Raw genomic sequence first — 11675 nt, 5'->3', positions numbered from 1 at the left:
TTTTTAAAAATTTCAAAAATTTTTCTGAACAAACGTCTTGCTTAAGTTTAGTGATACTAGATTCCCTGAAAAAGCTATACGATAAGCGACTAGTTGTTATGATCCATTTCCAAAGATATAAAGGGAGTTTAAGCTGTTTGAAACAAGTGGAGTTTGAACATCGAATTTAAATAAGATGCTACTCTCAAAACAACTCAGCCCGCGTCAACATCCAGTGAAAGAGCTTTTTCGGTTGCTGGTAACTTTTCAACTAAGCTTCGAAGCCGAATGAATTTTGATATATTAAATGCATTAATATTTTTAAAATACTATCTTTTAAAACGTTAAATTATTGAGTTATTACTGCTTAATAAAATATTTTTCATATTTTAAATAATACATACATTTTTTAGATATTAAAAAGTAAAATAAAATAAAATAGAAAAAGAAAACTGTGTAAACTTTCTTTTTCTATTTTATTTTTTCTTTTTATAAAGTTTTCTAAAGATTTGGCTAAAATATTTAAATGTTCTTTATAAATACCGTGTAATAGCGGTTTATACCTGTATTAAACTATTTTGAATACCAAAAAACCGGTATTATGATTTCCGGTATTTTGGAAACTCTAAATACAATAGAACACATGTTCTATTGTATGATTTGACATGTTCTGATTTCTTTAAAATGTTTTGCGTTTACTGCTCCAGTAAAAGTAAAGATTTTTATTCATTCAAAGATGTTTTTTCTCAATCAGGAAAAAACAAACTAAAATGAAAAAAGGCAACTCAAGTTTATCAAAACTATATTCAGGAAACTTTATTTAGCAAATAACCTCTGTCTGGTCAGATTATCCTGTTAGTTCAGGTTATCCTGCTACTGGTAATATGTAGCCCAGTACAATCTGCTTCATATCCTGCTGCCTTGTAGGATACGCCTTTATAAGCAAAGGCTAGGAGATGGCAAACTCCGACTTAAAACAACCCCTGCCTTGGGGCTCTTGGTTGAGTAAAGGCTAGAGATGCTGTCTCGACTAATATACTAATCTTGGGCAGGTGTTAAACGTAACTGGCTGCTGTCTTGTAGATGGCCTCTTCCGCAAAGACTTAAGGAGTAAACAGATTCTACCTGTTGACCAGCCTCGCACCCCTTCTTCATCTATTAGGCTGGCGCGAATGCTCTTTTAATACATTGTTTCCTGTTTAGAATATTGAATGCTGGATCTTCTTGACTCAATGCATGGGTTTTGCTTGTGTCTCTATTTTTTTATGAATAGGCAACTCATACTATTATTTCCTAATGAGGGTACAGCTCTAAAACTCAGTTTTATGGTTCTGAGGCCGGCTGGTAGTCAGGTTTCCCGAACTTTGTGGTAGCTCACAGAGAGGCTGATTCCATCAACAGCTGAAAAATATCAAAGTATTAACAGTGCCATGTTGCGCATGGATGGTGTCCCTGTTCATACTTTTGGTGTGCATTGCCGAGGCCACATTTGGAGCCCTTTGTTACGGCTTAGGGTTTATTAATAATAATATGCCAATTGCTCGGGCTATTAAACAGTGTTCTGAGTACTATCTATGCTTTGAGTCAAGTTCTTCGACAAATTTAAAAATGAATAAAGTACCAAAAACTATAAAACACAAAAACCATCATCATCACCAAGTTCTCTAAACCTATCATTCACTAATACTCGTGGTCTTCAAAGTAACTTTTCTTCTGTTGAGTCTTATCTCTTGCAAAGTTCACCAGACCTACTTGCTCTTTGTGAGACTAATTTGAGTTCAGCTGTCTCATCTTGCGATCTTAGTGTTGATGGTTATCTTCCTTTAATTCGTAAAGACTCCAATAGTCACATGCTTGGCCTGGGCATTTACATTCGTAAGAGTTCACCCATTTGTCGTAAAACTAGGTTTGAATTCACAGACTATTCTTTCATGTGCTTTTGTTTAGCACCACTTCACTCTATTGCCTTTCTTTTTGTTCTATATCACTCTTCTTCATCTCAAGACCTCACTCTTTTTAATATTATTTCTGATCAAATCTTTCTTATCCTCTCTCTTTATCCATCAGCCTATATTGTTGTTGTCGGTGACTTTAATGCTCATCACACTGAATGGCTTGGCTCTAGTGTTAGTGATTCTGCAGGCATTAAAGCCCACAACTTTTTCCTTACTCAATCTCAACTCAAATAGTCAACTTTCCAACTTGCTTTCCAGTCAACCCGAATCATTTACCTCCTCTACTCGACTCATGTCGTGTTACTGATCCTAGTTAGGGCTCAGTTTCTCAACATTCACCCCTAGGTGCTTCTGATCACAGTTTCATCTCTCCAAAACTAATATCTCATTCTTCTTCATCACCTGATTCCCTTTATTATTGTACCTCTTACAACTACCCTAATGCTGACTGGGACTCTTTCCGTGATTTTCTTCGTGATGACCCTAGGGTAGAAATCTTTCGTCTTCCTGTCGACAAATATGCTTTTTACATAACTTCGTGGATTCAGGCTGGCATGGAATCTTTTATTCTCTCTCGAAAATTCCAGGTTAGGCCTCACTCTCCTCCATGGTTTTCCTCGCAATGTGCTGCTGCGATTGCTAATTGAAACCGTTAGTTCCATATCTATCAGCAAAACAATTCTCCAGAAAACAGACGTCTGCTTGTTACTGCCAGAAACCATTGGAAAAGATTTTGTCTAAAGCCTGCTATTCTCAGGTCATGAAACCTCGTATTTTATCACAAAAATTAAGCTCTCGTAACTTCTGGAGAATCTTTAATAGTATTATTAATAAGGGCAAATCTTTAATTCCACCTCTCTTGTATGGTTCAGATTTTGTCACCTCACCTAAAGACAATGCTGACTTGTTTGTTAAAAACTTTTCATTAATATCATCTCTTGATTCCACTAGTTGCGTTCTACCTGATATTGACAACAAACAGGTTGATCCATTGTTTGATATTCATATCACTCCAGCTTCTGTATCTAAAGTGATTTCCTGCTTATACTCTTCTACAGCTTGTGGCCCGGACAACATACCTGTTATTGTCTTGCAGAAGTGTTCTTCGAAGCTGTTGTCAATACTCTCAAAACTATTCAACAAGTGCTTATCAGAGTCTTGTTTTCCAGCCTGCTGGAAAGCGGCATCTGTTATCCCTATCTTCAAAAATTCTGGAGAGCGATCTAATTTGTCTAACTACCGTCCCATTAGTCTTCTTCCTATCATAAGCAAGGTTTTTGAATCTTTAATTAACAAACACTTAATTTCTCATCTTGAATCTAATAACTTACTTTCTGACCATCAATATGGATTTCGTTCTTTTCGTTCTACAGCTGATTTGCTAACAGTAATAACCGATAGGTTTTATTGTGCATTAGATAAAGGTGGAGAGGTTAAGGCTATCGCACTTGACATTTCAAGAGCTTTTGATAAAGTTTGATCTGCTGGTCTTCTCCATAAGCTTTTTTCTTATGGTGCATCTGGCAACATCTTTAAGGTTATTGAATCTTTCCTTTCCAATCTTAGTATAAAAGTTGTCCTCAATGGACAGCACTTTTCTTATTCTGTAACTTTAGGGGTTCCTCAAGGTTCTATTCCTGGCCCTATACTCTTTTTAATTTACATAAGCGATCTTCCAGATATTCTCACTTCCAACGCAGCATTGTTTGCTGATGATACTACCATTTATTCTTGTCGTGATAAGAAGCCAACACTCTCTGACTACTTGGAGGGGGTATTTGAGCTAAAAAAGGATCTCACTTCTGCTACAGCATTGCGCTCACAGTGGCTGGTGAACTCAGATTTTTTTCAGCCAATCGTTATTGCAATAATTTAGATCTTCCTATAATTATGAACGGTAATGTACTCGATGAGTTATCCACTCTTCATCTTTTAGGATTAACTCTTACTTCCGATCTTTCTTGAGAAGCCATACATCAAATCTGTTGCAAAATTAGCATCTGCTAAGGTTGCATCTCTTTATCGAGCTCGAAACTTTCTTACTCCAAATTCTATTTTCTAACTCTATAAATCTCAAATTCGGCCTTGTATGGAATACTGCTGCCATATCTGGGGCGGATCTTCAAATGATGCCCTTTCTCTTTTGAACAGGGTGCAGAAACGCATTGTAAGCATAGTTAAGATTGCTCTTGCAGCCGGCCTCCAAACATGATCACATCGTCGTAGTGTTGCTTCTCTTTCTCTTTTCTACAAATAATATAATGGGGACTGCTCTAAAGAGCCAGTGTCTCTTGTGCCATGTAGTAAAATTCATTTCATACTCGTCATTCAGTTAAGTCTCATCCTTTTTCTGTGACTGTTCCTAAGTGCTCCAAAACTCTTATTCGTCTAGTTTTTTTGATTCATATAACTTGCAATCCTTTGAGTTGTCTGTTAATCGTTATCTTGCTCTAAAATCTTCATCTTTTCTCTTCCAGTAACTTCCAACTTTTTTTTAGTGGTTGTTTGCAGCCTTGTTGGAAGCGAAGATGTTAAAAAAAAAAACACAGACCTTTATACCATGCTTTGCTCCTTGTAAAGTTTTACATTTTGCATGCATGTAAAATGTAAAAATAAAACTTTACAAGAATTGACCCTTACTTCACAACCTGATCGCGTTATGAAGATGAAATATGTATTTATATATAATTTATTTTAGTTAAAGCTTAGTTACGTTTTTAGGGTAGCTATAGTTACTAGACACACGCTACTAGACACTCAGACTATGCGCTATAAAATGTAGACTCAGAGTATACGCTATAAAATATAGATTCAGAGTATACACTATAAATTAGTGACTCAGAGTATACGCTATAAAATGTAGATTCAGAGTAAACGCTATAAAATAAAGATTCAAAGTATACGCTATAAAATATAGTCTCAGAGTATAGGCTATAAAATGTAGACCCAGAGTATACGCTGTAAAGTGAGTTCCTAGAGTTATCAAAGCAAGAAAATATTTTTTATGTTAAAATGGGCGCAAATTTAAAAGAAACATATATGACTAGTTTTATCAAAGCACAAATAGATCAGGGAGTAGGGTAGACCCTACTCCCTGATCTATTTGTGATCTATTTGTTTGATCTATTTGATGATCTCGCCACTTTTGCTGCTTTAATGTTATCTGTTCAACCTGATACACTTTTATCTTATACTATTAACTGAATAATATTAAATAAATTATTCTTAGATCGATATAATTTAAAAGTTCAAAAATAAAATTATTCATACTCGTGAACATCAATTTGTATTACACATTTATATGAGGCTTTATTTATATGGGGATTTTGCCTTTTACGGAGCGATTTAGCCAATCTAAAAGGAGTTAAAGATTTATTATATTTTATCAAATTAGGCACATTCTGTGCACATCCTGATGCAAAAGCAGATTTCACATGCCCATCTATGACAAGAAACGCATTAGAGCTATTCTTCTTATGAATCCACCCATGCCACACCGCACACACAGCAATGAGTTGTTTTTTTGTTGCTTCTGTTATAAGTTTTGACGTACTCGGTTATAAAAGTTACAAATATGAGCTGTAACTCATAAGAGTTGAAACTAGAATTGCATAGAATTTCAGTCTATAACAGCCAAAAAATTTAACAAAGATGAAAAAAAATATACGAGATCTGAGATTGAGGTTAAAAGTTAAAGTATTTATCAATGTGGTTCTTAAATTGATTTACGTTTGTTGACTCAATGATTTCTTGTGTTAGTACATTCCAGTTATTTACAACTTTATTAGTGAAAATGTTTTGTCTAATTGTGTTAAACTTGTAGTTATTTTATGTTTTTATTGACCCCTTATGCATTTTTAATTTATGACCACTTGCTCGACCATTAGTATTAAAATATTCAATTTGTTTATGCAAATTTACTTCGTCAATTCGTTTTACTAATTTGAACATTTGGATTATATCACCCCGCCTTCTTTTGTTTTTAATGAAAGCAATTTTAGTTTTAAATTTCTTTCTTCATAACTATGACTAACTTGACATGATATTTTGTTCGCTCTATTTTGAACTTTTTCAAGTCTACTAATTTCTTTTTTCCGATGGGGGACCCATATAACTTCTCCATACTCGAGATAGGGACAAACTAATGATTTGTATAATAAGATAATAGTACTTTCATCTATATATTTAAATGTATGTTTAATTCTTCCTATTAGTTTATTCGCTTTATTAATTGCATAGCATATATGGTGACTTCAATCAAAGCCATTCAAGATAAAAATTCCAAGATCTTTTTAAACTTTTACTTTTTCTAGTATAACTTCATCAATTTTATATTTATATTTAGGGTTGTATCCATCTGCAAGTGCTTTTGTGATAAAATCAATTGATTCAAGCAAATTGGTACAGCAATTTTTTTTATTAACCCTTTAACAGTCCATGCCGTAATAATACGCAAATCCAAAGTGGTTTCTAAATGTCCATGCCGTAATATTACGCTAACTAAAAGTGGTTCCTGGATGTCCATGCCGTAATATTACGTTTTGGTGTATCTCCTCATAATTTCTTTGTTTTTATGAGTAATTATACTTCTAATCGTCACAAAATTTATTACTGCATAATTAATAAGCTTTTTATTCAATTTTTTACTTTAGCACGTGTTTACTTTTATTTTAAATATGGCAGACAAGCAATTTTTTTCAGTGCAAAAATCATTAACGAAAAAGCGAATATTTACTCACGAGGAAATAGAAAATTATATATTCGATAAAAACGAGGAGTTGAGTGAGGTTTCAGAAGAAGAGTATAGTTTATCTGATGTTTCTGATGAAGAAAACTCCGAACCAGAGATATTAGAGTTAAGTTTAGAAGAAGAAATGCCTGCATTTGTTGATGCTCTTAGTTCTAGTGACAATTCCTTAGAAAATGTATTTCCTGGCTCATACACACCGATTTGGAAATCTGAACCTTCAAATAATGGAGTTCACTCCTTTGAATTTACCGGTATTTCTGGGTGCAATCAAGATATAGTCAAAAATGATCCTCTTTATTTGTTTGAGCTTTACTTTACAGATGAAATTTGTGAGTTTATTGTTAATGAAACTAATCGATATGCTTCCCAAACTATAAATATAAAAGAATTATTAATTAAATCCAGAATGAGGCGTTGGTTGCCTGTGACAGTTTCAGAGGTCAGACAATATATTGCAATTTTTTTATATCAAGGAGTACTTTGGAAGCCCTCGTATGAAATGTATTACACCACAAATCCATTGTTTGCAAGTGCTGGTATTAAGTGGTTGTTATCCTATAACAAGTTCAAGTTAATCGATAAGTTTATTCATTTTGTTGATTCTAGCACATTACCAAATAAATATCCTGTTTTATCCAAAATAAGCACAGTATGGGATTATTTGACAAAAAAATTCCAAGAGGTGTATACACCTACACAAAATATATCAATTGATGAGTCACTTTTGTTGTGGAAAGGTAGACTTTCTTGGAAACAGTGTATTCGCAGCAAAAGTGCCAGATTTGGTATAAAAACTTTTTCATTATGTGAGTCAGATTCAGGATATGTATGGAAATCCATTTTATATACAGGATCTGAGCTGACTAATACTCTAAGTTCAGATTATCGCTACGTTGCAACAAAAATCGTTATGTTTCTTATGGATGGCTTACTTGATCAGGGTTACAAACTTTACATTGACAGCTGGTATTCTTCCTACGAGCTTTCATCAGTATTATTGCTAAGATCTACAGATACCATAGGAACACTTCGAAAAAACAGAAAAGGTTTACCTATTTCTATCCATGAAAAGTTAAAAAAAAATGAACGCAAAGTTCTTTACGAAGAAAAAACAAATATCATGATAACACATTGGAAAGATAAAAAGGATGTTTATACCATTTCAACTTGCACTATTGATGGAACTAAAAATGTTTTAAGAGCTGGGAAAGAAAAGTTAGTTCCTTTAGTTATTGATGATTATAATCAAAGTATGGGAGGCGTGGATAGAAGTGACCAAATGATGACATCATACGAAGTTGAAAGAAAAAGGGTAAAAAAGTGGTACAAGAAAGTGTTTACTCATTTAATTAATCTAGCTGCATTTAATGCACAAATAATTTGTAAAAAAATGGGTCGTAATATGACACCTTTAAACTTTAGAACAATGTTAATCACATCGATGATTCAACGATATGGCCAACAGCCAAAAAAATCTCACTCTAGATTGGTAGCAAACAACCCCTTACGCTTGATTGACCGACATTTTCCATCATATGTGCCAGCATCTGAAAAAAAATTAATGCTCAGAGAAGGTGTGTGGTATGTCACAAACAAAAAATAAGAAAAGATTCTAGATATGAATGTGTAGAATGTGATATAGGACTATGTGCAGCTCCATGTTTTATGACTTTTCACACAAAGACTGAATATTAGAACTTATTTTTTATAAAAATTCTCTATTATTATAGTATCGTTATAAATTCTTATACATGAATAATAGTGTTTTTTAGTGTTTAATAGTGTTAAAATAGTAAAAACTTTTTATTTAATTTAAAAGTAAATAAACGAAGTTTTAAAAAAGCCGGGACATTTAGAGACCACTTCAAGAAAAAACGCAAAACTTATAGCGACCGTTTTTAAGAAAACGCGCGGACTGTTAAAGGGTTAACGAAGTCATATTGTTGTTTTATTATAAAATTGTGTACTACTAAATGTTTCGTTATCTCATCACGTAAATTCATTGCGGCCGTGGCACAGTGGTTAGAGCGCTTGCTTTATAAGCAGGAGATCCAGGTTCGAAACGAGCTCTGGACAAATTTTCGCGTCACGGTAAGGAAGGAGGCGTGAACTTCCTGGTTAAATGCACTTCCGCGGTGTTCTGTGACAAGACCGTAAGGACTTCTTGGGGCACCTAAAAAAAAAAAAAAAAAAATAATATGCTCCATTAATATGTATACAACCGAAGTTAGTAAAATTGGACGATGATTAAATGGTTCAAGTTTGCTTCCCTTTTTACTTAGGGGTATAATGTGTGCTTTCTAAAGGTCCGGAACAACACTTGATTCGTAAGACTTGTTAAATAAAATTGATAAAGGCTTGCAAAGAGATTTAGAACACATTTTGAGAACTTTTGGGTGAACGTTGGCTATTCCTACAGTTTTTTGTACATCAAGTTTGTCGATGTGAAATTTAGTAATTGCTTCTGCAACGCTTTGATTCGGACATTAAATTTATCACTAGGTTTTTGAATGTTTGTCGAATTCTCCTTTGTGAAAATCAAAACCAAGTTCAATGTTCTCGCTATCATAGCATCGTCTGAAGTGTTTAATTACTCCTTCGAGTGCCATCACTCCAATATAATGTTTTTATTGATTCTTTTGTAGAAGTTTTTCTGTTAACATATGCATATACAGATTTTGGATTTAGTTTAGAATTCAGTGCTAGCGTTCTTCCGAAATCCGGGATACTTTTTTTCACCTTTTTTTTAATTTCCAAGTTCAAATGTTTGTATGCTGTGACCAACACATAATTACAAAACTTTGTATTGCGGCACATAAGCCATAAGTTGTGCTTTCTTTAACACGTGCGTTTTATTTCAATTTTAATCCAAAGAGGATCTTTTATTCTCTTTTTGCTACACATTTTCAACCTAGGAATAAACATATTGCACCCATGATTATAAATTGATAACCAAATGCGTTAAAATTCAGAAATTTATCAGACCAATTAACTTCGTTAAATAATCATTTAATTTCTTGTAACCTCCTTTGTTATAAAGTAGTTTACTCATCGGTGCTTCTTTATCATTCTTATTTTTAAAATACGAAAAGTTGAGTTTGAGTAAGTGGTGACCGTGTTTAATCACCCCCAAGGGTGGAAGATGAATGACTAAAATTACTCTGCTTTCACATTCGGTTATTATCAAATCTAACACATTACTAGTCAAACCAATTTTTACTTTTTCTGATAAGCAACATTTAGACAATCAACGAACTTTTTTTCTAGAATATCTTTTTTCTAGAATATCATATTGAAGTAAATTGTAACTTTCATACCAACTTATTGACGGATAATTAAAATCTTCACATAGCAGGATACCAGAGTATTTATTCTTTTGATACAGATAGCTAATTTGTTTAATTGAGCGGATCATAGCTAAATTTTACATTTTACTACATAAACCTGAACGATAGATACAACCACAAAAAGTTTTTCTGTTCCGACTTCAACAAGGCACCAAATTTGCTCAATTATTTTAGAGTTAAGTATATCATCGTCCATTATGTAGGACTTGATGGTGTTTTTAATATAAATACCTACTCCTCCTCTACTATCTCTATCTCTTCTTGATAAATTAAAACCTATAATATTTGTAGATGATGTATCTGACCACCAAGTTTCACTTATAGATACAACCGAAGCATCATGTTTTATAATTCCAATTGTTAGATAGTTTAACTTATTGTTTAGAGACGTTGCATTTGTATATACGGATTTTAAATAAGTTTGTTTTTTTAAGTCGGTTAAATGTTTTTTTTTTAACTTTTGTCTGGCTTTTTGTGATTATTAGCTTCACTGTTTTTTGATTTTTTGTATTGCGTTGCTTCTGATAACGTATCGAAAGGGAGATTCTTCTGACAGATTGGCACTTATTTTGTTTCTTTCCGTACGCAAATTATAATCTAATTTGGCTTGTGCTGGTATCATATCCGGATTAATGAACACATTTGGAAAACATTGTTTCCTTTTAATTTTTTTGATCACAGATAGTACCGGAATTCTTAATTTTGGGGATAATGACTCGACAAGTATTGCCCCTTAAGCAATTTGGATGTTTACTTTTGGTTTTTTATTTATCTATTTATTTCGTCATTAAAAAAAAGAATACAATGCCGTTTTATATAAATAAAAACTACATAACCGGGGCTAAAAGAAGTTAATATTTGCTTTATCACTACGCCCCGACGTGCTTTTATCAGCAAGCGTGTACAACCATTAAAATGTAAACATAAAATTACTTTGTACCATATAAAAAATAAATACAAATTAATCTATAATCAAAAGAGAATCGAAAAAAATAAAAAAATAAAAAATAATTAAAAACTTAAAAACTAATAATAAGTTAAAAGGATAATTTTAAAAAAATAGTAGTTTTAAAAAGATAGTAGAGGAGGAGTAGGTATTTATATTAAAAACACCATCAAATCCTACATTATGGACGATGATTGTTTTTTTTAAGTTTTTTTTTCTTTTAAAAATGTTTGTTGTTAGTTATTTTAATAAATTTTTTGTTTTAAATGTTATTTACTTCCGGTTTACGTTCTTAGATTTCGATGATTAGTCCCTTGGGAATTAACGTAGGCGATACAGTCTATTGCGGAATAGTTTTAAAATATATTTGCAAATAAGCTGAAAACCAAAATAAAGTTAAAAATATATACTTCAGAAGTTGATTTAAATCCACGCCACTGTAGGTTAAACAATATAATAAATAAATACCAAAAACAATAACCTCTTCAAACAGTTTTGGCAACAAATAATAACAACTATATTTGATAATATAACCAATATATAATAATTGAAGCAAATATAAGAAGCTCGCATAAACAAGTCTTGACATTTAAAAGTTGTAAGTGATTTTGATGCATTTGATTGATTAATGATTTCAAACTATGGAATTTCTTTCTTTTCTCTTTTTTCTTCAACATTTCAATGTTTTTTACACATGT

The sequence above is a fragment of the Hydra vulgaris genome, chromosome 03 (genome assembly GCF_038396675.1).
Source record: "Hydra vulgaris chromosome 03, alternate assembly HydraT2T_AEP".
In the NCBI taxonomy this organism is placed as follows: domain Eukaryota; kingdom Metazoa; phylum Cnidaria; class Hydrozoa; order Anthoathecata; family Hydridae; genus Hydra; species Hydra vulgaris.
The sequence above is the reverse complement of the archived record's forward strand: the minus strand, read 5'-3'. Positions refer to the sequence as shown.